The following is a 27,957-nucleotide window of genomic DNA, read 5'->3' as shown; positions in this document are numbered from 1 at the left end:
TTATTCACAGTCCTTTTCTCTCTTCCTGTCTGTGTTACCTATTCCCTCTGCAGTGATTTGGTGGCACTGATGCTGCCACTGTCCACAGAGCTGGCACTTCTCTAATATATTATTTCTTATTCTGTATTCAGTGTTTTTGAGTTTCTGTGACTCTATGATTATTTTACTCTCCAATATTGAATTTCTGTAAATTCCCTCAATCACCCAGTGTTTTAATAAGCTATTTTTGCCCTTGTGATAAAAAAGGTGAAAAGAACGTGCTTTTTTTATCACAACAGCAAATAAAAGTTTATTTGGGGGCTCATGGTTTCAGAGGTCTCAGTCTGTAGACAGCTAGCTCCATTCCTTGGGGCTTAAGGTAAGGCAGAACATCATGGTGGAAGGGTGTGGCAGAGGAAAGTAGCTGGGAACATGGCATTGGGAAGCAGAGAGAGAGTTCTGCTCAACAAGGACAAAATATAAACTCCAAAGGCATGTCCACAGTTATCACCTCCTCCAGTCATACCCTACCTGCTTACAGATAACCACCAAGTTAGTCCCTATAAGGAGACTAATCTACTGATTAGATTAACCTCGAATAACCCAATTATTTCACCTCTAAACTTTCTTACATTGCCTCACACATGTGCTTTTGGGGAACATCTAATATTTAAACCATAATACCCAACTTATGGAAAAGCAATACTACTGCTGCTTGAATCACAGAGCTGTGCAGTAGCAACTGGAGAATATACCTGTCTTCTAATCTGCCACCTTCCCTCCCCTGCAGTAAACTTTTAAGGATCCCCATTAAGTTTTTGAATGAATGTCTTATAACCTATCTGAATTTATGCCAGAAGGAGGTGAAATAGGTGATCTCCTAGAACATCTTCCTCTTCATTTTGTGACCTCCTGAGAGTTGCTCTAACTCAGCTTTTGTTTCTCTTTTGAAGGAATTGTCATAAAATTCAACTACATTTTTTTACACGTGGCATACCTCTCTTGGAAATTTCTTCATTCTCATTTTCTTAATGGACTTCTTCCTCTTTGCTTAGTATCCCAGCAGAGGAGTCTTTATTAATGACATCCAGGAAGAAGTCCAAACATGGTTACAGAGCTCACAGTGGTAAATAACTGAAACAAAATGCCCCAAAACCTCCTGAGAGGCCTAAGGAACATTAGTTTTCCTGAGACCAATAAGGTGAGGTAACCAAACAACTTGAAGAAGGGATGCCAAGATTGATGAATGGAGAAGATGATTCTTTGTTCCTTTTTAGACTTTCTTTTCAAGAACAAAAAGGGTGCATAAAGTTCAATCTTAACCAGTTGTCAGATCATCCAGAAAAATGATGGACAGATCAGTGATAAGTTCCATTCCTATACTAGTCTTTTTTCTTTTTCCCCCAGACACAGTATGGATAAAATGAGTTCCAACCTCAGAATCTGCCAATTTACCCAGCCCTAACTCTATAATAGCCATGTATATATGCTCATTTTTTCATGATTCATCATAGTTATTGGAAGCCAAAGAGTTACTTTAAGCTGTAAATTTTCTCTATCAGTTTGCCCATGATGACATCATCTTATTTAAAATCATCTCCAGATGACACATGTGAATCTTTACTTGCAGCTAAGACATCTAGAAATGAAGATTTGCTTCCATTTGTGGATCACCAGAATGACATTAAGGACAGCATTCGTGGTTCCATTGATAATTAGTACTGTTTCTTTCTCAATTGGTTTTCAGCCAAATAGAAACCCACTCTTCACTTTACCTTCATAGCAAATGCTATGTATTGGTAAATGTCTTCAGGTCATTGGAGGTTGTCCCAATGAAGTTGTTGGTGTTTATTTGTGATATTGGAATAAAAACCTGGACAATAATGGAGGGTATCTGGAGGGTTTATGCCTGGGAAGGCACTGGGTCCCCCATACGGATCAGGGACAGCATTCAGTGAACTGTGGCTCTGGCAGTGAAGAGGCTGTGTTATTTGTGTGCGTGTATGTGTGTGTGTGTGTGAGTTATTTGTGTTCTTTAAATATTCTGGCTATTAGCCCTTTGTCAGATGTATAGTTTGCAAATCTTTCCTCCTTTCTAGGTTTCCCCTTTGATCTGTTGCTTTCTTTGCCATACAGAAGCTTTTTAGTTTGACATAGTCTGTCACTTTTTGTTTTTGTTGCCTGCCTGTCAGCACCAAATCTCACAGGCTTCTCTGTCATGCTGGGATTCTCCTGTTATCGTTGAATGAACACTTGTCTAAGTTATTATTTGTCTTAATAATTAATGAGGGAAGCAGCAGACTATTAAACACTTCTCAAATTGGAAATTGAATTTCCAGAATATTTTCAATAGAATAAAATGTACATTGGAAAGAATAGGAATGATTTTCATGACTATGGAGTGGAAGCACCAGTGTTGCAATCAGTTTTCTACATGTTTACATCTGTCTCTTAGAGAGTGGTATAGTAGTCTAATCAGTCAAAACCAATGAAATGGCTATATCCCAAGAGAATGAGATAATTCCTGGAGGGTCCATTAGCCAATGTTCAGCATTCCACTAGAAGCACCCTCAGTAATCTCCAGTGCCCATTACCAAGTCTTTGACATGTTTCACTGAAAGGGTGGTATTAAGAGAAGCACTCACACTTAAAGAGAATTCTTCACTGTAAATATTTTCTTTTCTTCCCTTTTGTTCCCTACATAAATGTGCAAATATTTTACTGTGGTCTGCAGGTGGCACCCATGATTTCATGTCATCCTGTGTAGCTGATGTATGAATTAATAAACATTCTCAGTAAAGTTCAAATTTCCTCCCATCACAACAGTAATTTAAATCTGCAAATGACTCTTAATTTATACATAAGGATAAGACACACACTCCTTAGCAATGCTTCTGATTTTTGTTTTTTGCATTTTAGGATGTGAGCATTGTTGACTTTATAGTTATTTCTGATTATTATGTTTCAGAAGAAATGCACAGTGTCTAAAAGACTTACTTATGACTTCTCTATCTCTTGTCCTGTTAGAGGTTTTATAAGTAAATGCTTTTTAAAATAAATAAAAAGCTAGGTGATCTCAATAAGGACAAATAATCCATAATATGGTTCATGTTCAAATTCCAAGGACTCTCCATACCTAGTCTCCTCAGAAAGACCAGCTACACTGTACTGTTTAACTCTCCCTCCTCTGAGCTCTTGGTCTAAGCTTTTAGAGTGGTCTCTTCACAGATTCTAGTGCTCTGGTATTAGCAGTGAATAGATAACTATAACCATAAGTATGGTGTCTCAAGTTTGAGGGGTCCCTGCGGTGATCTATAGAAACTTTGGCTAAGTAACCCTAATTCCTCAGAAGTCTGTGTCCAAGATCCGAGTATCCCCTCCTCCAAGTTCATCAAGTTTTAGAATCACCAAATCTTCCCTGTGCTTTTTCTAGACCTAAGAGTACATGATGCTGCTTCTACTACTGGTGTCTCTGATAACTCATTGCTTTTTATTTGCCTCTTTTGGCAGCAAAATAAAGCTATAACTTCTTTCTGACTTAAAAAAAAGGGTAGAGAATTGTTCATTGTTTGGTATTCATTTTGTCTCTTCTAAATTTCTTCCTTTATCTTTGATTTCTAGGAATTTCACAATGATAGGTACAAGTGTGTGTGTGTGTGTGTGTGTGTGTGTGTGTGTGTGTGTGTATGCGTGCGCTGGGTTGTGTGTTTGTATTTGTGTATGTGTGTATAAATGTTATGCTTTGGGGGTTAGCACATCTTCAATATTCCACTCAATATCGTTCATTATTTTGTTCCTTTGAACATTGTACTTCTCCAAGCTCTCTCCTGGTACTCCAGTTTCACATTTCTTATGTGGTTAGGTATATAACATTACATTGATAATTTTCAATCTAAGACAATTTCAAAGATAATTACTTTATATTCTCTTTTGTATGGTACCATTTTGGTTTTTGATTTGTTTTTGTTCACTTACATTATGTATTTTATTTCATATCTTCATAAAGTGTCCATAAAGTAATACTTAAGTGCATATGTACATGTAAATGCATTATCCCCATAATCTTTTATAATATGATAGGGAGAGTCAATCTTACCTTTACCATTCCTTTCTATCCTTGTTCCTCTCATATCTCATGTCATCAGGTTTCTGTTTACTGTTCAAGACATTGTCATTTTTATGTTAAGCATATGTAGCATTGTTATCAGTGTGTATTTTTAACATAAACTGAATCATTTGTACTGTATTGGGCTCTAGCCTATATTTTTAAACCTATGATTTTTTTCTGTTAGTGCATTCAGATCCCCATCAGTTTTTTTAACTGGTAAGTAACATCATTATTGACCTAACTAGAGATTTGTCAGTCTGTCCCATACATAGTACATTGGTTATATCCCATTTAATTGTTGTTATGATAAACTACAGTGCGCTGACTTATTTTGTGAACACAAGAAATCTTTTATCCTTGGGCACAATACAAGGAAATCAACATGTTCAGAAACATACATGTTGTTCACAAACCTGGTTACTGGTAATTAAGGAGGTCTCACATTTAGGATAAGAAGTTACCTTCTACCTTTTAACCCAGAACACTGTATGTGATATTAAAGTTATAGGATATACAAAATGCTTCATCTGTGGCAGAGTAATAGAACCTGGAGGGTTAAAAGAGCATCTTTGGAAGTAAGATGCCCTCCCGGACTGAGGAAACAACCAAAGTTTTGTAGAGTAATGACCTTCAAAACGGAGAGTATTCACTCTAGTCTTAATGCCTTAAAATGATTCATGAAATCTATGTAACTTTTTGCCCAAGCTCTTGCCTTTCCTTTTCTATGTGGGAGATAGCACTTGATGTTGTATACTTGATGAATAGGTTTTTGTGGTTGATTTTTTAGGGAAATATTAGGACTCAGAACTTTAATACTGAAAATTTTGCCATTTGAATGTGTGTATCTATATTTATGATAATATGTTACAATTAGGAAAACAAGAACCAACTCTAATTTTTTATTCCTAATTAGAAAACTGAGGACAATATCATTAGTTTTGTTTGTAATAGTTGCCATTTAAATACTATGTAAAAGCAACCCTTCTCCAATAATGAACCCTCTGAAGAAATATCAGTAATCAGTGAGAATCATAAGGGAAAAAAATTTAAAAATACAAAACTTTATCCAATTATTCTAAAAATTCATAATGGACCCAATGAAACCTTAAAAGTTTTTGTATAAATGCTTTTCTGAAAATTTATGCTAAAATTAGTCTGAAGATGGAAAGGTGCAAGGAGAAGCAAGGAAGTATTTTCTTTATGAGAGCTTTTTTATAAATTGTGGCTTTATTTTGATAAAGGGAACTTTCACCTCATACTTTTTGAAAATTATTTGTTGGAGGCTTTGAAATTATAAATCCTACTGCTTATAAGAAACTCAACTAAATAGCTAGTAATTTTAGGGAAGGAGCATTGTGGTAAATGAATCATTGCCTCTGGGTAATGGTATGACAGGATTTATATCAAGAAAAGTATCCTCATCCTTGCTGAGGATTGTGTTTCTTTTCACTTCAGAAGTTAAGTCATTACTTAAGAATGAATTTAACAAAATACAGCTTGCAAAATAGCTCCTCCAAAACACATCGTTGTTAATTGGAGATACATTCATTTTCATCTAGTTATTTCACTCTTAAAAAAGAGTAAATATCATAGAATAGATGTTAAAAGAGACTTTAAAAATAAACCATTCAATTTGATAAATTTATTTATTGATAATCTAAAATTGACTATGATGCTGTGGATTTCAAAGTTACTAGCTATAGTATTTCCCTTTTGTCATAAACTTATTATTTTCACACTTTTCAGATAGTGTTTTATTTGATTCTAAAATGACATATTGATTACATTTTTATACCCATGGTCTTCAGAGAATTTTTTTTTAAAGTTAGCCTGGTGTTCAATGTTCTATGAGTATAGCACTGGTACAGGTGTGGAAAAGAGTATCAATAATTTTATACCTTTATTTCCCTTTCAGGTTGTTATCCATATTTATTTATCTGTCCCTATAAGAATAAAGAGGTATTCCTATTAATACAAAATATGAAAAGATATCTTCAAGATTATAATGATGGAGGAAAGATGGCAGAGTATAGGAAGGGTACACTTCCCTGCAGTTCCTCAGCTTGAGATTTAAAAAACTGGAACACTGATACTTAGAAAGGTCAATGACTAAGGGAATTCACTGAAATTCAACACTGGACAGCAAAAGAATCATAGAGATACAGAAAATCAGAAAATTTGAACATAGTATAAGAAATAGGAGAGGAATATGGTAGAGCAGATCTAGGTAGTAAGCCCTGATCCCTCCACAGTCCAGAAAGGAGGCAGGCAGCAAAAGAAAAGCAAAAGAACCAGAGTTGAGTGACAAACTCAATGTTGGACATTCTGAGATTTAGAGAGAATTGAAGTTTGGTTACTGGAGCAGAAAAATAAGGATAGAATTCCTTAAACCTGAACCCACACCTGGGTTGGGTAAGAGTATAGAGGCAATAAAGAGGAGAGGAAAATTACGTAGGCTCACTTTCTTAACAACAGTTGAAAAGAAAACAGACCAAATAAAAATGTGACAAGAGCAACAAAGTCAGCTCACACCTATAATCCCAGCATCTCAGGAGGTTGAATCAGTTCAAAGATTCAAAGACAGATCACGAGTTCAAAGCCAGCTTCAGCAATTTAGCAAAATCCTAAGCAACTCAGTGAGATCCTGTCACTAATAAAATATAAAAAAGGGCTGGGGATGTGGCTCAGTGTTTAAGCACCCCTGGGTTCACTACCTGTTACAAAAAAAAAAAGGAAAAAAGAAAGAAAAAAACTACAAAATCAGTGAAGGAGAATAAGCAGTTTATCCCAAATTGTGGACTGAAATTCATGCCAGAAATGGCAGCCATTTTGCAGATTCCACAGCTATACAGCCTCCCTAAAAGATATTAAGTCAGGCTGGGGATATAGCTCAGTTGGTAGAGTGTTTGCCTCGCAAGCACAAGGCCCTGGGTTCAATCCCAGTACCGCAAAAAAAAAAAAAAAAAAAAAAAAAAAAAAGATATTAAGTCAACACAGAAACTCTCTGTTTCAGATAGCAACAAATAAAAGCAGAGGGAATACCTCTGCAGTGGGATGCCTCAATAATCCATCTAGAAGGAACTTGTAGAGGGATCACTGCTACCTGAATGTTACTGAAACTCCCTCCCTGTCACTGCAGACAAGGAAAGTACAGTGGAGCAGGCCTGAAGCTAGTCACTCCTGGGAAGTGCTAGCCTAATCCAGCACTCCTCAAAACCTCCTCAGGAGCTCAAGGAGATATAGAGAGGACACCCATGATTCACAGTTGTAGGCACTTAGATCTCAAAGGCAACTTTCTCTGTACCAGGCAGCACAGGGAGAGTGACACCTGCAATCCACAGTTGTGGGCAGTGGGAGCTCCAATACAGCCAGAAGAACTCTGCCCCAATAAAGGGAGGGGAATGGTACCCCCAATTCACAACCACAGACAGTAAGAGCTTGGATAAAATATACCAGCTGAGTCTTTCCCAGTCATAAGGACAATGCCCCAGTGACCTGCAATGATCAGGAGAAAATGCTTCCATACCACAAATCACTCAGAGAGAGCCCACAGTCATAGATCCCGCACTTGCATATAGCAACTAGGCCTTAAGCTACGTGGTAGAGGTCCCTATAGAGGGGAGGAAGTGTGCAACATTCTACTACAGTCAGAGCAACAGTCCTGAACCCTCCATCCTATTCTCCTTCACACAATAGAAACAGCCAGCAGACACAGCATAGCACCCTCCTCAGAGAATCTATTATGGTTTGGATGTGAGGTGTCCCCTAAAACCTCATGTATGAGACAATGCAAGAAGGTTCAGTGGAGAAATGATTGGGTTTTGAGATTCTTAACCTAATCAGTGAATTGATCCCTGATGGGATTAACTGAGTGGTAACTGGAGGTAGGTAGGGTGTGACTAAAGGAGATGGGAATTGGGGCAGGACTTTAGGGTGTGTGTGTATATATATATATATATATATATATATATATATATATATATGCAAGTGGAGTCTCTCTCTGCTTCCTAATCAACATTTCAGCTGCTTCCCTCTGCCACACTCATTCCACCATGATGTCTTGGGTCACCTGGAACACAGAGGAATGGAGCCGACCTTCTGTGGACTAAGATCTCTGAAAGTGTAAGCCCTCAGATAAACTTTTCTTTCTCTGAAATTGTGTTGGTCAGATCCTTTATTCGTAGTAGCAGAATAACTGACTAAAACAGCATTCAACCTCAGAGTCCTAGACTGACAAAGCAAACCAGCTGCTGGGAATTCCATAGGAATCAGGGCTTTGTCCCAGCACCTCAGAGGGATCCAAAGCTGAAGAAGAGAGATGGACATCTTCTAAAGGACCCAAATTTTGATGAAATTCAAACCATGAATTTTCAATACGAATTTTCTTCACTTTGGCATGGTGTACAATAAACAGCCAAGTATGATGAGAACTTTGATCATATATATTACTCTTTGATTAAATAGTTTCCCTGTTGTTTAATACTGTGCCCTCAATCCATCTGATTTTATTTATTCTAATATTTTAAAGCATTAATTGGAATCATTTACTCTGTCTTTGTTTTCCTAGTTCAGGTTTACACTAGCTCTTTTTAGGTCCAGTTTTCCATTTTACATTACCTAATACTGCCTCAAATGCTGCCCCATCCTTCCTTTTCTTCTCTGAACCTTGAACTTATTATGTTTTCTATTTTTTCTCTCATCTTTTATCCAATTTTTCTCTCCTTCCCTTTTCAGTTTCTATGTAACGTAATGACAATTTTGCTATCTATAATAACTAATTTTTCAACCTATCCCAAAACATACGAGAAGTTTATACCTGGATAAGAGGAACTGTGGAAAACACTATCAACAAGTTTTTGTTTTTTATAAGGTTATTAAGTGGCTTGGCATCAAAGTGATTGTAGTAAACAGAGTTTAGTATCTTCTCTCAAAGTGTTGCTGATATTGGGTATAGCAAAGGACAAATATTGAGTGAAAATATCAATACCTGGAATATTTGCCCATCCCAGGGATCCTCAGAAAAGACAAAGCTCAATATTTTTTCCTTGCATAAAACTAGAAGAGCTAATCATTCCAAAAGATATATAGACATATAAACAGCATGAAAAAAACAACGGAACAAACCACCCAAACAATCTACAACACTTTAACAACTGATACAATTGACACCAAAGTGGAGCAAATATCAGAGAAAGAATTTAGAAAGTTCATAGTTAAAATGTTCAGTGAGCTAAAAGAAGATTTAAACAATGAACTTAGAAAATACAGGAAGTGAAAGGAAGTGAAAGATCATTGCAATAAAAAGGAATTCTGAAAAAGAATCGAATGGAAATTCTGGAAATGAAATACTCAATAAATCAAATTACAAATTCAATGGAAAGTATCACCAAAAGATTAGAACATTTTGAAAACAGGTTCTCAGTCTGTCAAGACAAAGTATATAATCATGAAAATAGAGTCAACATCAAAGAAAAGATGTTAATAGACCATAACCAGAATATTCAAGAAATCTGGGATAACATTAGGAGATCAAATTTAAGAATCAGTGGGTAGAAGGCTCTGAAATACAAACCAAGAAACACACAATCTTTTCAATGAAATGATATTAGTAAAATTCTGAAATCATGGGAATGAGATGGAAATCCAAATATGAGCATATAGAAACCCAAAAAGAATAATATACAGAATAAGAGTAGAATATCAAAAGCTGAAAGAGAAAAATGGCAGGTCACATTTACAGGTAACCCAATTCAGATTTCAAAGCTCAGATTCTAAAACCCAGAAGGGCTTGAAATAATATATACCTATCACTGAAAGAAAATGGGTGTCAACCAAGATTATTCTATCCATCAAAGCTATCTTTTAGCATTAAAGATAAAAAAACTTCCATGATAAGCAGAAACTAAAAGAATTGACAACCGTTACACCTGCACTACAAAATACTCAATAAAATATTTCATGCAGAAAAAGATGTACAGTAAAAATGAAAGAGTAGAGTGATTAGTTGTACGAAAATAATAGTCAATTAAAGGAGAAACGAGTTAGAATTTAGCATTAGAAATAGATAAAAATGGCAGGAGATAAAAAGAATTCACCTCTCTTTAATAACATTGAATGTGAGTCGTCTAAACTCTTCCATCTGAAGACACAGATGGATATATGGGATTAAAAACAAGACCCAAACATCTGTTGTTTTTAAGAGATTAATTGTACAAAGACATCCACATACTGAAGGTGAAAGGATTGAAAAAGATAGGTCATACAAATGGGAACTAAAGTAAGCAGGGATAGCTACTCTAATAACAGATAAAACAGACTTCAAGCCAAAATTAATCAGAATAAAGAGGTCACTTCATAATGGTTAAGGGATTCACCCAAAAATGAGATATAATAATTGTAAATGTTTATGCTGCAAAGAACAGTGTACTTATAAGCCTAAAACAAAGACTTCTCAATATAAAAACTTCAATTGACAATAATGCAATAATATTTGGTGATTTCAGCACACATCTCTCAACATTACATAGGTCATTCAGACATAAACTAAGAATCTTCAGAAGAAAAGAATACTATTAATTGACTGGATCTAACAGATATCTATATAATATTTCATTCATCAACACCGGAATTCACTTTCTTAGTGGTACATAGAACTTTTGCTAAAATAGATAATATTTTAAGGCACAAAGCTAAACTTAGCAAAGAGTAAAAAATGGAGATAATTGCTTGCATCTTATCAGATCACAATGAAATGAAATTAGAAGTTAACAACAAGATAAAAATGAGAAAAAAATTCTAACACCTGAAGAATAAATAATACACTTTTGAATGAGGAATGGACCACAGAATAAAGTAGGGGAGACACTTTAAAACTTCTTAGAAACAAATAAGAATATAAATACAACACATCAAAATCTCCTGGACAGTATAAAAGCAATTCTAAGAGAAAAGTTTATAGCACTGACTTTCTACATTAAATAAATAGGAATATACCAAATAAATTATCTATTTTTACACTTCAAGTCCCTAGAAGAACAAAATGATAGCCAAATCAGCAGAAGACAGAAAATAATCAAGATCAGAGCTTAAATTAATGAAATTGAAAATAAAACAATACAAAGCTTCTGTGAAAGTGTTGGTTCTTTGAAAATATAAATAATATTGATAAACCCTTAGCCAAAATAACCAAAATAAAGAGAGAAACACAAATCAACAAAATAAGACATGAAAAAAGAGATATCACCACAGATACTTCTGAAATCCAGAGGATCATTAAAAACCACTTGGAAAATTTATGCTTGGATAAGCTAGAATATCTTGAAGATATTGAAAAATTCCTAGAGATATATGACCTACCAAAATTGAACCATGAAGATGTAGAAAACTTGAAAAAAATGAGATTGAAGCAGCTATTAAAATCCTCCCAAAAAAGAAAAACACAAGATCAGGCAAATTCTTAACTCAGTTCTATCACACCTTTAAGAAGAACTAATGCAAATGCTCCTCAAACTATTCCATGAAATAGAAAAGGAGGGAACACTGCCAAATTCATTCTATGAAGCCAGTATCACCCTCATAGCAAAATAAGGTACGTCAAGGAAAGAAAACTTCAGGCTAGTACTCCTGATGAATATGGGTGCAAAAATCCTCAATAATATCTTGGCAAATCACATTCAAAAGCCCATTAAGAACATAGTGCACCATAATCAAGTGGATTTCATCAAAAAGGGTGCAAAGTTGTTTCAAATTTATGCAAATTAATAAATGCAATTCACCACAAAAATAAAATTAAGGACAAGAATATCATCATCTTAATAGATGCAGAAAAAGTATTTGATAACATTCCACACTTGTTCACGTTGAAAGCACTAGGGAAACTAGGGATAGAAGGAACATACCTCAAAAACTCCAATAAAGTTCCTGGGGTACCCTTCTTGGCACTGCCCACTCCCATGGAGTTTCTACACTGAAGTAGCTACAACTGCTCTCTGGTCCTCTGGCTTCTCCATTCTGCATGGCACAGGATGCTCAGTTTCTGACCTGAATGGGAAGAGAGGGACTCAGGATTCAAAAAGAGGTACCAAAAGACTTTGGACCAGCTCAGAGCCACCAGGTGAGTCTCTCCAACTGGGCAAGGCTACCTGGATGGGGTGGTAGTCCCGGAATGCAGGGAACATTGTGGAGTACAGTTGCCCAGTGAGACTCCCACACTGGAGCAAGAAACCTGGACAACTGGGAGCATTGTAGAGGAGGGGCTGTGCATCAAGAGGCTATGGAGCAGAGCGAGGGTACCAAGACCGGCAGCAGGAACAGACCACAGGCAGATTCTCAGAGGAGGTGCCACCAGCGAGAGGCTTTGGTGCAGAGAAAGCTCCGCAGCCCAGGCATTAGTTCTGGACCCCAGGGAACATCGCAGAGGTGGGCTGCCCAGGGAGAGACTCACTCGCAGGGCGAGGCTCCCTAGCCTAGGAGGTAGGTCCGGACCCCTGTGAATGTCCCAGAGGAGGTCCAGCCCAGGTAATAGTTCTGGCCGGAAGGAAACTTCTCAGAGGAGAGCTGCCAGCGAGACTTCCCCACCGTGTGAGTCTTCCCTGCCGGGCGAGGCTTCCAAACAGGGTGGTAGAACCAGAGACACAGGCCCAGACCAGCCATGCCCCAGCCTGCAGTCTAGTCCCCCTTTTAGCTGACCATTGGTCAACAAGTGGAGGCGCCTCTGCCCACCAGCAGGGAATATACACCACCTGAAGGCCACCACCCCTAGAGGGGCAGCTTCCTTGTGGAGCACTGCATTATCAAGTTCCTCCAAGACTTCAGGCTACTGAAGGATAAGAGGGGATATACTAGAAATCTTCAGGGACATTATAAGTCAATAGAGTTTCACTACTACAGGGGTAGATACCTGAACAATATGAGAAAACAAGGGAAGAAAATGTCCCAAACAAACCTAGATGATACATCAATAAAATCCAATGACAGCATGGCAGAAGAAATGTCAGAAAGGGAGTTCAGAATGTACATAATTAAAATGATCAGAGAAGCAAATGATGAGATGAAAGAGCGAATGCAGGCTTTGAATGATTGCACCAATCAACAGTTAAAAGAGCAAATGCAGGAAGCAAAAGATCATTTCAATAAAGAGAGATATTGAAAAAAAACAAACAAACGGAAATCCTTGAAATGAAGGAAACAATAAACCAAATTAAAAACTCCATAGAAAGCATAACCAATAGGATAGAACACTTGGAAGACAGAACCTCAGACGTTGAAGAAAAAATATTTAATCTTGAAAACAAAGTTGACCAAACAGAGAAGATGGTAAGAAATCATGAACAAAATCTACGAGAATTATGGGATATCATGAAAAGGACAAATTTAAGACTTATTGGGATTGAGGAAGGCTTAGAGAAACAAACCAAAGGAATGAACAATCTATTCAATGAAATAATATCAGAAAATTTCCCAAATCTGAAGAATGAAATGGAAAATCAAGTACGAGAGGCTTATAGGACTCCAAATACACAAAATTACAATAGACCCACACCAAGGCACATTATTATGAAAATACCTATCATATAAAATAAAGACAGAATTTTAAAGGCTGCAAGAGAAAATAATCAAATTACATTCAGGGGGAAATCAATATGGATATCAGCAAATTTTTCAACCCAGACCCTAAAAACTAGAAGGGACTGGAACAACATATTTCAAGCTCTGAAAGAAACTGGATACCAACCAAGAATCTTATACCCAGCAAAACTTACCTTCAGATTTGACAACAAAATAAAATCCTTCCATGATAAACAAAAGCTAAAAGAATTTACAAAAAGAAAGCCAACAATATAGAACATTCTCAGCAAACTATTCCATGAGGAAGAGATGAAAAACAACAATGTAAATCAGCAATGGGAGGAACTACCCTAAAGGAATAGCCAAATAAAGGAGAAACCAAGTCGTGTCAAAAAAAAAATGAGCCAAATGACTGGGAATACAAATAATATCTCAATAATAACCTTGAATGTTAATGACCTGAACTCATCAATCAAAAGACACAGAGTGGCAGATTGAATTAAAAAGAAAGATCCAACAGTATGCTGCCTGCAAGAGACTCATCTCATAGAAAAAGAAACCTATAGACTAAAGGTGAAAGGATGGGAAAAAACATACCATGCACATGAACTCAGCAAAAAAGCCAGAGTATCCGTCCTCATATCAGATAACATGGACATCAAGCCAAAGTTAGTCAGAAGGCATAAAGAAGGACATTTCATACTGCTTAAGGAAAGCATAAATCAGCAAGACATAACAATCATAAATATCTATGCCCCAACCAGTGGCTCATCCATATACATCAAACAAATCCTTCTCAATTCCAGAAATCAAATAGACCACAACATAATAATACTAGGTGACTTTAACACACCTCTCTCCCCACTGAACAGATGTTCCAAACAAAAACTGAACAAAGAAATCATAGATCTCAAAAACACAATCAATAATTTAGACTTAATGGACATTTATAGAATATACCATCCAACAACGAGTGAATACACTTTCTTCTCAGTAGCACATGGATCCTTCTCTAAAATAGGCCATATATTATGCCATCAAGGTACTGCTAGCAAATACAAGAAGACAGAGACACTACCTTGTATTCTATCAGATCATAATGGATTGAAATTAGAAATAAATGAGTGAGTAAAAAACAAACTACTCCAACACCTGGAGATTAAATAATAGGCTATTGAATGATGAATGGATAACAGAAGACATCAGGGGGGAAATAAAAAATTCTTAGAGGTATATGTGAACAAAGAAACATCATATCAAAAATCTATGGGACACTATGAAAGCAGTTCTTAGAAGAAAATTTATTTCATGGAGCACATTCAATAAAAGAAGAAAAAAATCAACAAATAAACGACCTAACACTATAGCTCAAAGCCCTAGAAAAAGAAGAACAGAGCAACACCAAAAGTAGTAGAAGACAGGAAATAGTTAAAAACAGAGCTGAAACCAACGAAATTGAAACAAAAGAAACAATCGAAAAAATTGACAAAATAAATAGTTGGTTCTATGAAAAAATAAAGAAAATTGATAAACCCTTAGCCACACTAACAAAGAGAAAGAGAGAGAAAACTCAAATTACTAAAATTCATAATGAACAAGGAAATATCACAACAGACACGATTGAAATACAAAACATACTTAGAAGCTATTTTGAAAATCTATACTCCAACAAAATAGAAAATCTCGAAGACATCAACAGGTTTCTAGAGACATATGAATTACCTAAACTGAACCAGGTGGACATACACAATTTAAATAGATGAATTTCAAGTAATGAAATAGAAGGAGTCATCAAAAGTCTACCAACAAAGAATAGTCTGGGACCAGATGGGTTCTCAGCAGAGTTCTACAAAACCTTTAAAGACTATCTCATTCCAATACTTCTGAAAGTATTCCATAAAATAGAAGAGGAGGGAACCCTCCCAAACTCATTCTATGAAAACAATACCACCCTGGTACCTAAACCAGACAGAGACACATGGAGGAAAGAAAATTTCAGACCAATATTTTCAATGAACATTGATGCAAAAATTCTCAACAAAATTTTAGCAAATTGCATACAAAATACATTTAAAAGATAGTGCACCATGATCAAGTGGGTTTTATCCCAGGGATGCAAGGGTGGTTCAACATCCAGAAATCAATAAATGTCATTCACCATATCAACAGACTTACAGTTCAGAATCAAATGATTATTTAGATAGATGCAGAAAAAGCATTTGATAAAATACAGCATCCCTTCATGCTCAAAATACTAGAAAAAATAGGCATAGTGGGAACATTCCTTAACATTGTAAAGGCCATCTATGCTGAGCCCATGGCCAATATCATTCTAAATGGTGAAAAACTGAAAGCATTCCCCCTAAAAACTGGAACAAGGCAGGGATGCCCTCTTTCACCACTTCTATTCAACATTGTCCTTGAAACTCTAGCCAGTCAATTAGGCAGACCAAAGAAATTAAAGGGATATGAATAGGAAAAGAAGAACTCAAACTATTCCTATTTACTGATGACATGATTATATATTTAGAGGAACCAGGAAATTCCACCAGAAAAGCTTTAGAACTCATAAGTGAATTCAGTAAAGTAGCAGAAAATAAGATCAATGCTCATAAATCTAATGCATTTTTATACATAAATGATGAATCTTCAGAAAGAGAAGTTAGGAAAAATACCCCATTCACAATAGCCTCAAAAAAAATAAAATAATTGGGAATCAATCTAACAAAAGAGGTGAATGAACTCTACAATGAGAACTACAGAATACTAAAGAAAGAAATTAAAGAAAACCTTAGAAGGGGGAAGGATCTCCCATGTTCTTTGATAGGCAGAATTAATATTGTCAAAATGGCCATACTACCAAAAGTGCTATACAGATTCAGTGCAATTCCAATTAAAATCCCAATGACATACCTCACAGAGAGCAAGCAATCATGAAATTCTTCTGGAAGAATAAGAAACCCAGAATAGCTAAAGCAATCCTTAGCAGGAAGAGTGAAGCAGGGGGTATTGCAATACCAGATCTTCAACTATACTACAAAGCAATAGTAACAAAAACGGCATGGTGTTGGCACCAAAATAGACAGGTAGATGAATGGTATAGAATAGAGGACACAGACACAAAACCAAATCAATACAATTTTCTCCTATTAGACAAAGATGCCAAAAGTATGCAATGGAGAAAAGACAGCCTCTTCAACAAATGGTGCTGGGAAAACTGGAAATCGATATGCAACAGAATGAAATTATACCCCTATTTCTCACCCTGCACAAAAATCAACTCAAAATGGATCAAGGACCTCGGAATCAGACCAGAGACCCTGCATCTTATAAAAGAAAAAGTAGCTCCAAATCTTCAACATGTTGGCTTAGGATCAGACTTCCTTAACAGGACTCCCATAGCACAAGAAATAACAGCAAGAATCAACAACTTGGATAGATTCAAACTAAAAAGCTTTCTCTCAGCAAAGGAAACTATCAGCAATGTGAAGAAAGAGCCTACAGAGTGGGAGAAAATCTTTGCCACTCATCCTTCAGATAGAGCACTAATTTCCAGAATCTATAAAGAACTCAAAAAACTCTACACCAAGAATACAAATAACCCAATCAACAAATGGATTAAGGAAATGAACAGACACCTCACAGGAGATCTACAAGCAATCAACAGATATATGAAAAATGTTCAACATCTCTAATAATAAGAGAAATGCAAATCAAAACTACCCTGAGATTCCATCTCATCCCAATTAGAATGGTGATAATCAAGAATACAAGCAACGATAGGTGTTGGTGAGGATGTGGGGAAAAGGTACACTCATACATTGTTGGTGGGGTTCCAAAATTAGTGCAGCCACTCTGGAAAGCAATGTTGGGATTTCTTAGAAAACTTGGAATGGAACCACCATTTGACTCAGCTATCCCACTCCTTGGCCTATACCCAAAGGACTTAAAATCAGCATACTACAGTGATACAGCCCCATCAATGTTCATAACTGCTCAATTCACAATAGCCATATTTTGGAACCAACCTAGATGCCCTTCAATAGATGAAAGGATAAAGAAACCATGGTATATATACACAATGGAATATTACTCAGCCATAAGGAAGAATAAAATTATAGCATTTGCAGGCAAATGGATGAAATTGGAGAATATTGTGCTAAGTGAGCTAAGCCAATCTCAAAATACCAAAGGACAAATGATTTGCTGAGAAACAGATGATAATACATAATGGGGGGTGGGAGGGAGGCAAGAATGGAGGAAGGAGGGAGTGTATAGAGGGAAAAGAGGGGTGGGAAAAGTGGGGAGAAGGAAAAAATAACAGAATGAATCAAACATCATTACCCTATTAAATGTATGATTACACAAATGATATGCCTCTAGTTCATGTACAGAGAAACAAGATGTATCCCATTTTTTTACAATAAAAATAAATTTAAAAAAAGAAGGAACATACCTCGATATTGTAAAGGCTATATACAACAAACCCACAGCCAATGTCATAATGAATGCCGAAAAACTGAAAGCATTTCCTCTAAAAACAGGAGTAAGATAAAAATATTCATTCTTACCACTCCTACTTAACCTAGTTCTTGAAACTCTTGCCACAGGAATCAGGTAGTAGAAGGAATTTAAAGGGATTCAAATAGGAAAAGAAGTTAAATTATTTCTGTTACTGATGATATCATCCTCTATTTAGAAGACATGAAAATCTCCACCAGAGCAGTTCTACAGCTAAAAAACAAATTTAGCAAAGTAACAGTATATAAGATCAATATACATAAATCATCTGATACTCAATAACATAGATACTAAAAATGAAATTAGGAAAGCTATCCCATTTACAATTACCTCAAAAATATATACCTGGGAATATATCTAACCAAGGAGGTGAAAACTACAGAACACTGAAGGAAGTAATTGAAGAAGACCTTAAAGATAGAAAGACTCCCATGTTCTTGGAAAGACAGAATTAATACTGTCAAAATGACCATATTACCAAAAGCAATATACAGATTGAATGCAATCTGCATCAAAATATCATTGACATTCTTCACAGAAGTAGAAAAAGCAGTTTCTAAAATTCATTTGGAAGAGTAAGAGACCACAATAGCCAAATCAGTCAAGAGCAAGAATATCAATGTGGAAGACACCACAATACCATAAATCAAATTATACTACAGAGCCATAGTAAAAAAAAAAAAAAGCAGCATGACCATGGCGCCAAACTAGAAGTGAAGACCAATGGAAGAGAATAGAAGACACAGAGACAAATCCATAATACATATATGTAGTTATCTGATAGTTGACAAAGGTGTCAAAAGCATGTTGGAGAAAAGATAGTGTCTTTAGCAAATGGTACTGGGAAAAATGGATATCCATATGAAGAAAAATGAAATTTGATCCCTAACTCTTGCCCTACACAAAAAGTCAAATCAAAGGGAACAAAGACCCAGGAATTAGACAAGAAATGCTAGAAGAAAACACAAGGTCAACACTCCAACATATTGGCTCAGGCACTGACTTCATTAATGAGACTCCTAAAGCTCAAGACACAAAACCAAGAATCAATAAGTGAGATGGCATCAAATTAAAAAGTTTCTACATGGCAAAGGAAACAAAAACATGAAGAGAGAACCTACAAAATTGGAAAAGATCTTTTCTACCTACTCCTATGACAGGGGACTAATGCCCAGAATATATAAAGAAGTCAAATAATGTAACACAAAAAAATACCCAATTAATAAATGGACAAAATAACTAAACAGACACTTCTCAAAAGAAGAAATACAAATAGCCAACAAATATATGAAAAAATGTTCAACATTTCTAGTAATCAGGAAAATGCAAGTCCAAACTACATTTAAATTTCATCTCACTCCAATTAGAATGGCAGTCATCAAAAATACAAATAATAATAAATGCTGGCAAGGGTGTGGGGAAAAAAGGTACAATCATACATTATTGGTGGGACTAAAAATTAGTTCAACCACTTTGGAAAGCAATGCAGATTCCTCAAAATTCTTGGAGAGTACCCAACATATGACCTAGCTAATGCACTCCTCAGTATATACCCCAAAGTACTAAAATCAGCATATTATGGTGTTACAGTCAAATCCATGTTTATAACAGTGGACCTCGAAATAGCCAAGATATGAAAGCCACCCAGATGCCCATCAATAGGTGCATGGATTAATAAAATGTTTCATATACCTATATATGTACACACACACACACACACATACATACACAATGGAGTTTTACTTACTCATAAAGAATAATAAAATTATGGTATTTGCCTGTAAGTGAATATAATGGGAGACCATCATGCTAAATGAAATAAGCCACACTCAGAAAATCAAGGGTCAAATGTTTTCTCTCACACATGGAAGACAGAGGAAAGTAAGGAAAAATAGGGGGATGGAGCTGCTTGGATATCATAGAGGAAAGTTTAGTAGAATAGAAGAAGGAGATATAGAGGGAGGGAGGAGGGAAAGGTGAGTAAATGCAATATAATTTGATAAAATGATGCTAAGTACATGTATAAACATACCACAGTAAATTCTACCTTTGTGTGTGTGTGTGTGTGCGTGTGTGTGTGTGTGTGTATCAACAATTAAAATTAATTATAAACATGGTAGAGTTTTGGCAATAGGGAAAGGGAAGAGGAAAGGGAAAGAGTGAGTACCAAGGATGGAAATGAAGCAAATTAAATTCCATGCATGTACAGTTATGTCAAAATGAACCCAACTGTTATGTGGAACTCTGATGCACTGAGAAAAGAAAAAAGAAATGTTTTATTAAAGAAAAAGAGTATATTTACAGGACCAAAGCACATTGTGAGGGAACAGCTAAATATTTTTATTTAATGTACTTTGCTCATCTTGTTTTCTATCAGGCATGCAATTTTTTTGTAATGAGACTATAAATATCATGACTTTAATACATATGTATACTACTGTTAAAAAGAGTTTTACCCATAAAAATACAAGCAAATTTGAGTATTGATAAACATCAAAAGAGGCTGACATTTTTAAATTGACTTTGATATTTTATATAAGCATATGTTTAAATGGGATTAATATTCTGGGGTATGTGGACTTAAATACTCATAGTAACATTCCTGGATTATTGGAATAGTAATGCATTATATGTTCTTTCTTTTTAATTTTAAAAATCATTTTAGATTTTCTCCCAAGAACTTTGATAAAAAGTGAATATTTGAAGATGAAAATAATGTCTGAATTAGAAAAAATTCGCAGGAATGTACATAGGCATTCATCATTGGATATATGAAGGGGAATTTTTTTTTTTTTGGGTGCTGGGGATCGAACCCAGGACCTTGTGCTTACAAGGCAAGCACTCTACCAACTGAGCTATCTCCCCAGTCCCTGGATATATGAATCAATAGAAAAACTCATGTGAATATGGGATGTGTGTGTGTGTGTGTGTGTGTGTGTGTGTGTTTCTATATGTGTGTGTGTTGGAGGTTAGCAAGTTATTTCTGATTGGCTGGTCAACTGAATTTTGTGAGAAAGGTTTAGAAGTCCTGCTGAGAAAAATTAAGGTGACTTACTCACCAGATATTTACAAGTTTTACTGTGTCCGCAGGTGACACCTGTGATTTGATAGCCAAGTTGTCTAAGTCCTCTGCAGTATAGGACTCCAAACCTGAAAAATCATCACTGTTCGAAGAAAATGATACGTGCAGATGATCACCAAACTATGTATTATAAATGCAATGAGATCATATGTTGCATATAAGCATGTATAAAAAATAATGTGTTTATTATGAAAAATATTTTATGAAACAAAATTTGAAGTCAATAACACAAGTGCTAAAGTATATAAATTTATTGTAATACATATTTCTAAACTCTATGCAGAAAAATGGGAAAATATACACAAATACAACAAGAGAATTATGGACTGTGAAAACAAATTTGAGAAAAACAAATGCACATTCCATGTCATATATTTGCTTATTGCTAGAAATTTCTTAAGGCAAATATTAGAAAAAATGGTTTAAACATTCAAAAAAACTGTGTCGAAGTATTTATTTACATGAAAAGGTGCACAAATATAATGCTGAATTTAAAACTTTTGTATAATATGTGCACGTAACTATCTACGAATTCATGCAAAACTGTAGGAAGCAGAAAAACATATTAGCAGTGAACACTATAATGAGCTATATTTTTAAGAGAATATTCTTTATATTTTATAGTCTCAATAAGTTGATTCAGAATAAAAACGAATTAAAATTAAAAAGAGCAATTAAAATTGTAGAATTGAGGAAGAGGTCATAAGTCTCCTTGATCGGAGTCCGACAAAGCTGACTTTCAAAACAGCACCTTCTCTCACCCTTCCTCTCCAACACTTGTAACACAGCCCTGGGTCAGAAGGGGAAGTGCAGACAACATTGCACAGGATGAGAAATCAGAGGGTGGAACTCCAGGACACTGCAGCCCTCAGGTCTGGGTGCAGGCCACACCAATGCACAGAGAAGCCCTCCACCTCAGATAAGGAGAAGGTGGCACGCTGGTGCATCTACTTGATTTCAGTGGCACTTTTCCCAGACATGATATTATCCAATGCACGTCATTCTTGAATTTACTTTGCCCACGAAACCGAACATCATTCCAGATCATTACATTTCAGTCTCCCTTACTTGGTAAAAGCTGCTTTGTCACTCCAATGCATGCATGGATTTACGTATGTTTGTATTGCATACTCCATGCTGTACTAGAAGCATTCCCACAAACTTTCTTCTGAGGAATCACAGGAGTGTAGAAAAGTGCCACCTGCTGACCAGAGGTGGAATTCTGCACAAGGACACTGAAAGGAAAATCACCCAGGACACTGGGGCAACCAGTGACAAGGCACTCAGGTAACACTCTCCAGCCCATGGGATATTCCACCATCGCTTGACAACAGGGCCTGCCTGCATGTCTGTGAATTCCCCACAAAGCAGTGTATTGTGTCATACAAGGATGTGTGTCACATTCATCTCTTCTTTCCCCCATCATAGGAATCCTCCTTGAAAGTTCTAATAGTTGAAGTAAAGGTTTGGTGTAAACAAACGTGTCTGGATTTCAAATATTTGTTCTTCCCACATGTGTATTTTGTGAAGTTCACGAAGAGCCATTTCAATCAAATCCGTGCCATATTACCCCATCCGTACGAGTTCCCATTTGTCTGCATTTTACTGTGAATGGCGTTGACAGGGATCACCCCACAACTCTAGAAATAATGATTTGGTTCATATTCTATGAAAAAAACCCAACACAGTCTGAAGATAAACAAGTAAGTAAATCTCCTCAGGAAAAGTCATAAGCTTCCCTAGTCACTGTATTCTCTGGCTCCTTCCCCATAGGTCCTCTCCAGCAGGAGAAGAGGCTGGTGATCACCCAAGCTGTTTTAATGTATCCCCAATTTCTCAGAGGACCTTGGGTTTACACACATATCCAGTACTTGTAAAAATGCCTGGAAAAACCCGTCTGAGTTTGCAAGGTTAGGATTCACAATCAAATGATTATGAAAGGCAAATGTTACTATGGGGAGTCCTCCACACTCAAACTACACAGTCTGCTGAGGATGATAAAGAAGTAAGATGTCACATTTTCTAAGATATCTTATAACACTGAATTTTGCCACTTTACTTGAAAGGGAAGTCTTGCAATTAACATCCATGCTTTCTTTCATAATATATTAAGTAGGAAGTTAGATTCCCACATTGCCTAAGTGGTGGCTTTGCATATTTATACAGGAGAGCAAGATTCTAGGCCTGGAGTTCCCTTAGATAATGGCAAGTGGTAAAACAGCATGTTTACTAAACATGTCAATTACTTGGTGAAAGGGTACAAGCTGTTAGGGGGCTGGGGTGGAGTCTGTGGAATGGTGAGCATGGCCAATGGGCCTTCTTGGGATTATCTCTTTCTGCAAGGTAAGCCCCTTTCACTGTCCTTGATTGATTAGGTGACTTGACCAGTCTGTAAAGGAGAGGAACTGACTTGTAGAAAACAATAATGCCACTCCATTCTTGGCAATGCACACATATTTTAGCCATAGTGAGCATGCCAGTAGCTCACATCTTAATGGGAAAGGCTTTAAAATCATTTGTATGTTAGTAGTTCTTGAGTAAAAGAGTGGCCAGAGTCGACCTCCTGGTCTTTTGATGTTAGGTGGAAGATTAGTCTGTCATCACTAATCCTAATGTTAACAGCAGTTTGTTTTGGAGATAGCCTTTCTTAGTTTGAAGAAAAAGCCTCTCCCCTGGTCCCAGGTTGTCAAGTGCTTTTATTAAAGGGAAAGGTAGATTCATAAGCATTTTACGCAAAAGGCAAATACCAGGTGAAAATATTCAGTTGTAAACCAACACTGCTTAAATTGTGTAATTCCCATACCTTTGGGACTGCATTGTACGGTTATCCCTTGGAACAAAATGACCTAAGAACCCACAGAAAAAGCAGCCCCCATGCCATTTCCAAAGCTGATGAAATGGGATTCATGTGAAAACCAGTAAAAGCAGGATCATTGATTGTACTGCACAATGTCTTTCAACTTCAGTGTTCAGTTCATTGTATTGCTTTAAAAGAGGTGCATCTGGTTGTGTTCCCAATGCATTTGAGGTAGCTTCCAGATAGCGGGAGGAGAGTGAAAAATATGAAAAACATATTGGTCTGAGTGGAAGCAACCTATGGAAGAGGGGCTACCTCTGGTCTGGGATTCAGGTTTTGAGAGGAGAAGGGCCATCAGCACGCCATTGCTAGTTGAACTTTCTGAGAAGGTGCGATGCCCAGTGGCCCTGAAGGTAAAAGAAAATCTCCTCTGGTCCTTCCTGCCCATAAATCAACTACAAGTCACTACTGGGTGAAGGGCCTTTGTTGGGTGGCAATGCCAGCATCAGGAAGCAAAATGGGAATTGCACCTCCTCATTTCTCCCCTAGGTTTCCCTCTCCCTGTTGCATTGCCAATGATCATAATGAAGAGGCAACAGTGGGTAAAGGAAGAGCATTGATCTCAGGGACCAGGTCACAAAATGAGTGCATCTAAGGAATGTGGAATGGACATATTCAGATACCTCTTTTCTACCATCTGGTTTTTCTCTCAGCAGGTATCACGCATGGACGTCAGCAACAAGCACCAAAGAGACTATACATTTCTTCCAAAGCACTGTTGACATGGACAAAGAGTTCCTGCTAACTCCATTGAAACCCGTATCTATTGACAGGCACGCACATCACCTCAAAGAGTCTTTCTATGGAGCCTAGGCCTTATGCCACAAGCGCAGGACAGCCATAGAGAGGTTTAGATTAGTGGCTTGAAAAGACACAGCTTTGTCTTTAGACAGCTTGTTTCCAAGTTCGGACTCAGGTATGTCTGTGATGAGCAAAACGTTGATGTATTGGAGTCCAGAAGGTGAGCATGAGACATCTCCAAATATTTAAATATCTAATCTTTTCTATCAGGGGCCAACAAATGATGACCTGAGAGTAGTATCTCTCCTGCCATGTCTTTTTGTTTTTCTTCCTAATCATTTTTTGGGGAACACAACAACCCTCATTTTTTTATCTTGATGAAAAATATCTGTGGCTGCTTCCCCGAGAAAACGGCAGAACTGAGCATTTGCAGCAAAGGCCTATGAATATCAAAACTGGAATATCCAATATCTGGCACTCACTGAATAATTTTGCCAACATTGATTGTGTCTGTGCTTCTAACAGACCTTTAATAATTATTACCCTGTGGATTTTTTTTTATGACTTGTGACACATGTCTTGAAAATACTGAGGGCAAAGCTATCTTAAGCAGTATACTTACTTAGAAAAGGTCAGAGACCTCTGCTTTATGAAACCAGACATCAAAAGGCCCACCTAGCACAGTCGCCCTCACAGAATCAATGAAGGAAAAACACTGGCTGGTGACTCAGCCTCTTCAGGCTCCTCTCAGCAAGAGCCGCCAGCATCTCCCACACAACAGGAAGGACCAAACACTCTCTCCCTCTAAGAAATACAGAGACCCAGACAGACTCACGCAAACACACTGTCGTGACAGACTTTGCACAGGCTTGTAATTGATTCACAGTTTCAGCCTTTCCTGCCTGTAATTATATCTGATCCAACTCCTAGGACTCAATCGCATAGACACTTATCATAAAAAACACAAGATGTCATATTTCCTGCATCAGAGTAGCACTGCCTAAGATGGGAGATAGACACACACACACACACACACACACACAGAGTCGGATTCATCACTGAGTTGTCAGCCCTGCAAGCCTTACCAATTACAAAGGTAATGGGTGAAGAAATGCTTAAGGGACATACTTAGCTACCCTTATATTACTGGTACTGCGTGGAACAAACTATTCAGGCAATAGACGATGGAGGAAGTTAACAATTGATAACGGGGTCTGATTTCCCACCATTCTCAGGGTGAGGATTTATTTGAGGCCAACATATTGCCTGCTTGGCTGTGAAGGGACACTGAAGTCTGTGAGCTCCCAAGCCACCTCTGACACTTAGCTGCTGCAACTGAACCATGGACTCAAGGATGAGGAAGGAGGTCTAAGAAATATCTCTGAGATGCCCTTTCCTGAGTGCTTGAGGACTTTGTTTGGTTTCAAGAGGGTTGTGCTATTTGCCACCATTGGCCAACAAGGACCCACACTCAGTTTGACTAACTCATCAGGGGAAACCCTGAGAGCTGTTCCTGATGCATGGAAGACCCTGTCAATCCCCAGCACTGCTTTTTGATCTCAATCGAGGCACAAGTCATTACTTCAATGTCATCAATAGAGAAAGAGCCTTGGCTCTTGAGTCACAAGATGCCAGTCTTTTCCACCAGATCAAAAAGGCTCACTCTCTGACTCACCCTGCTATAGCTGAGAGAATGAAGTAGCACAGAAAATGCTAGAACCCAAAATTGTGAGGACTTCATTCATAACACAGAGCTAAGGCAATGATGGGAGTGGATTTTTCTTCCCTCTGAACAATGCTTACGATCTGTTCTGACATGCTGTCCTTGCAAGAGTCCTCTGGGCTGTCAGGTGGATAAGTTGTTTGGTGTGGGTGGAATGCTCATGAACTCTCAGGATGCTCTGGAGAAATGTCACTGTTGCAGAAGCTGCAGACATCAAAAGCTCCAGGTACAGAGGAAGGCAAACCACATGATGAGTTCTGCCTGTGCCATCATGCACAGGTCAATATTTGGAAATGCATACGTGTAATAAAAGGAGAAGGAAAGGTATCTGACAAGTGGTAAACTTCCACAGAGTTCCTTGTGTTTGCCAGTCACTGACGAATCAATCTGGACCTCTGACATTTTGAGACCTGTTTTCGCCCCTTGGGCAATGCTGCAATCTGCTCACTTTCTATGGATCACCCTCCGAGGCCACATGGCTCTTACAGACCATGGTATATGGAGAGTTGTAGAAAGAAGCTTTAGGAGTTTGACCGTGAACGTTGACAATTATCAGTACTGACTCAGTTCAGAGGGATGAAACTTCTCTCAGAGTTAAGAAGCATTTCTTCTCAGATAAGAATCAACGAGAAGATCCCCTTTGGGTTTCATCTCAGGATCTCCTACTCAGGAAGCCACCATGTTCCTCATGGGATACACGGGTGTAAGGCCGGGCTGGGACAGCATCATGCCCATATACAAAGTAAAGTTTTCAGCAGCTTCTCCATGACATGATTAACAAGACACATGCCACGGTCCCCATTCTATCTGTCATCATTTCTCCTCTTTGTGAAAGGCTGGTATAGCTCCGTGGGTAATGTTTCTTACCGGAGAGTCCTTCACATAGGTTTGAGCATGGCTCAGCTCCTTCAGTGGTATGCTCTGTCTCTTAATCTCCTTTTCTGACAAAGAGTCAAATGCCATCTTCTCTTCAACCCTAGGGCTGGTAGGAGGAAACAAAATTGCACTGTGTTTTATTTGGAATGTGAAGGATAAATAGCAGCATCAAAACTTCAAGGTAATACCAAGCCATAGGGAGCCACAGCTGGTCCGGGAGCATCGGATTTCAGAGTAAGCATTATGACCTCTATTTTTCAGCATTTAAATTGCCAGCAGATAGGTACTTTTCTAAACTTTCCCACCAGATGCATGGGGAAGAGAAATGAGATTTATTATGCAACCACAATTCAATGATAGGAAATGAAAAGGCAATTGCCAGTGAATATGTGAAATGATACCTCCTTTAGCAATAATCAAAGAACACAAATGTGAAAGGAACTCTTTAATTTGTGGCATATGATTTGTCAGAACCAAAGAAGAATTAAAACTCATGTTTGTCC

The 27,957-nt window shown here is 37.3% G+C and overlaps 1 pseudogene; it reads right to left on the bottom strand.

Annotated features, from left to right (window-relative positions):
* Window positions 1-649: 649 nt before the first annotated feature.
* LOC124971595 (broad substrate specificity ATP-binding cassette transporter ABCG2-like) lies at window positions 650-27,541 on the bottom strand (annotated as a pseudogene).
* Between the last annotated feature and the right edge of the window lie 416 nt (window positions 27,542-27,957).

Source organism: Sciurus carolinensis, chromosome X (assembly GCF_902686445.1).
Source record: "Sciurus carolinensis chromosome X, mSciCar1.2, whole genome shotgun sequence".
In the NCBI taxonomy this organism is placed as follows: Eukaryota; Metazoa; Chordata; class Mammalia; order Rodentia; family Sciuridae; genus Sciurus; species Sciurus carolinensis.
Note: the sequence above shows the minus strand (reverse complement) of the source record. Positions and strands in the feature narration are given on the sequence as shown.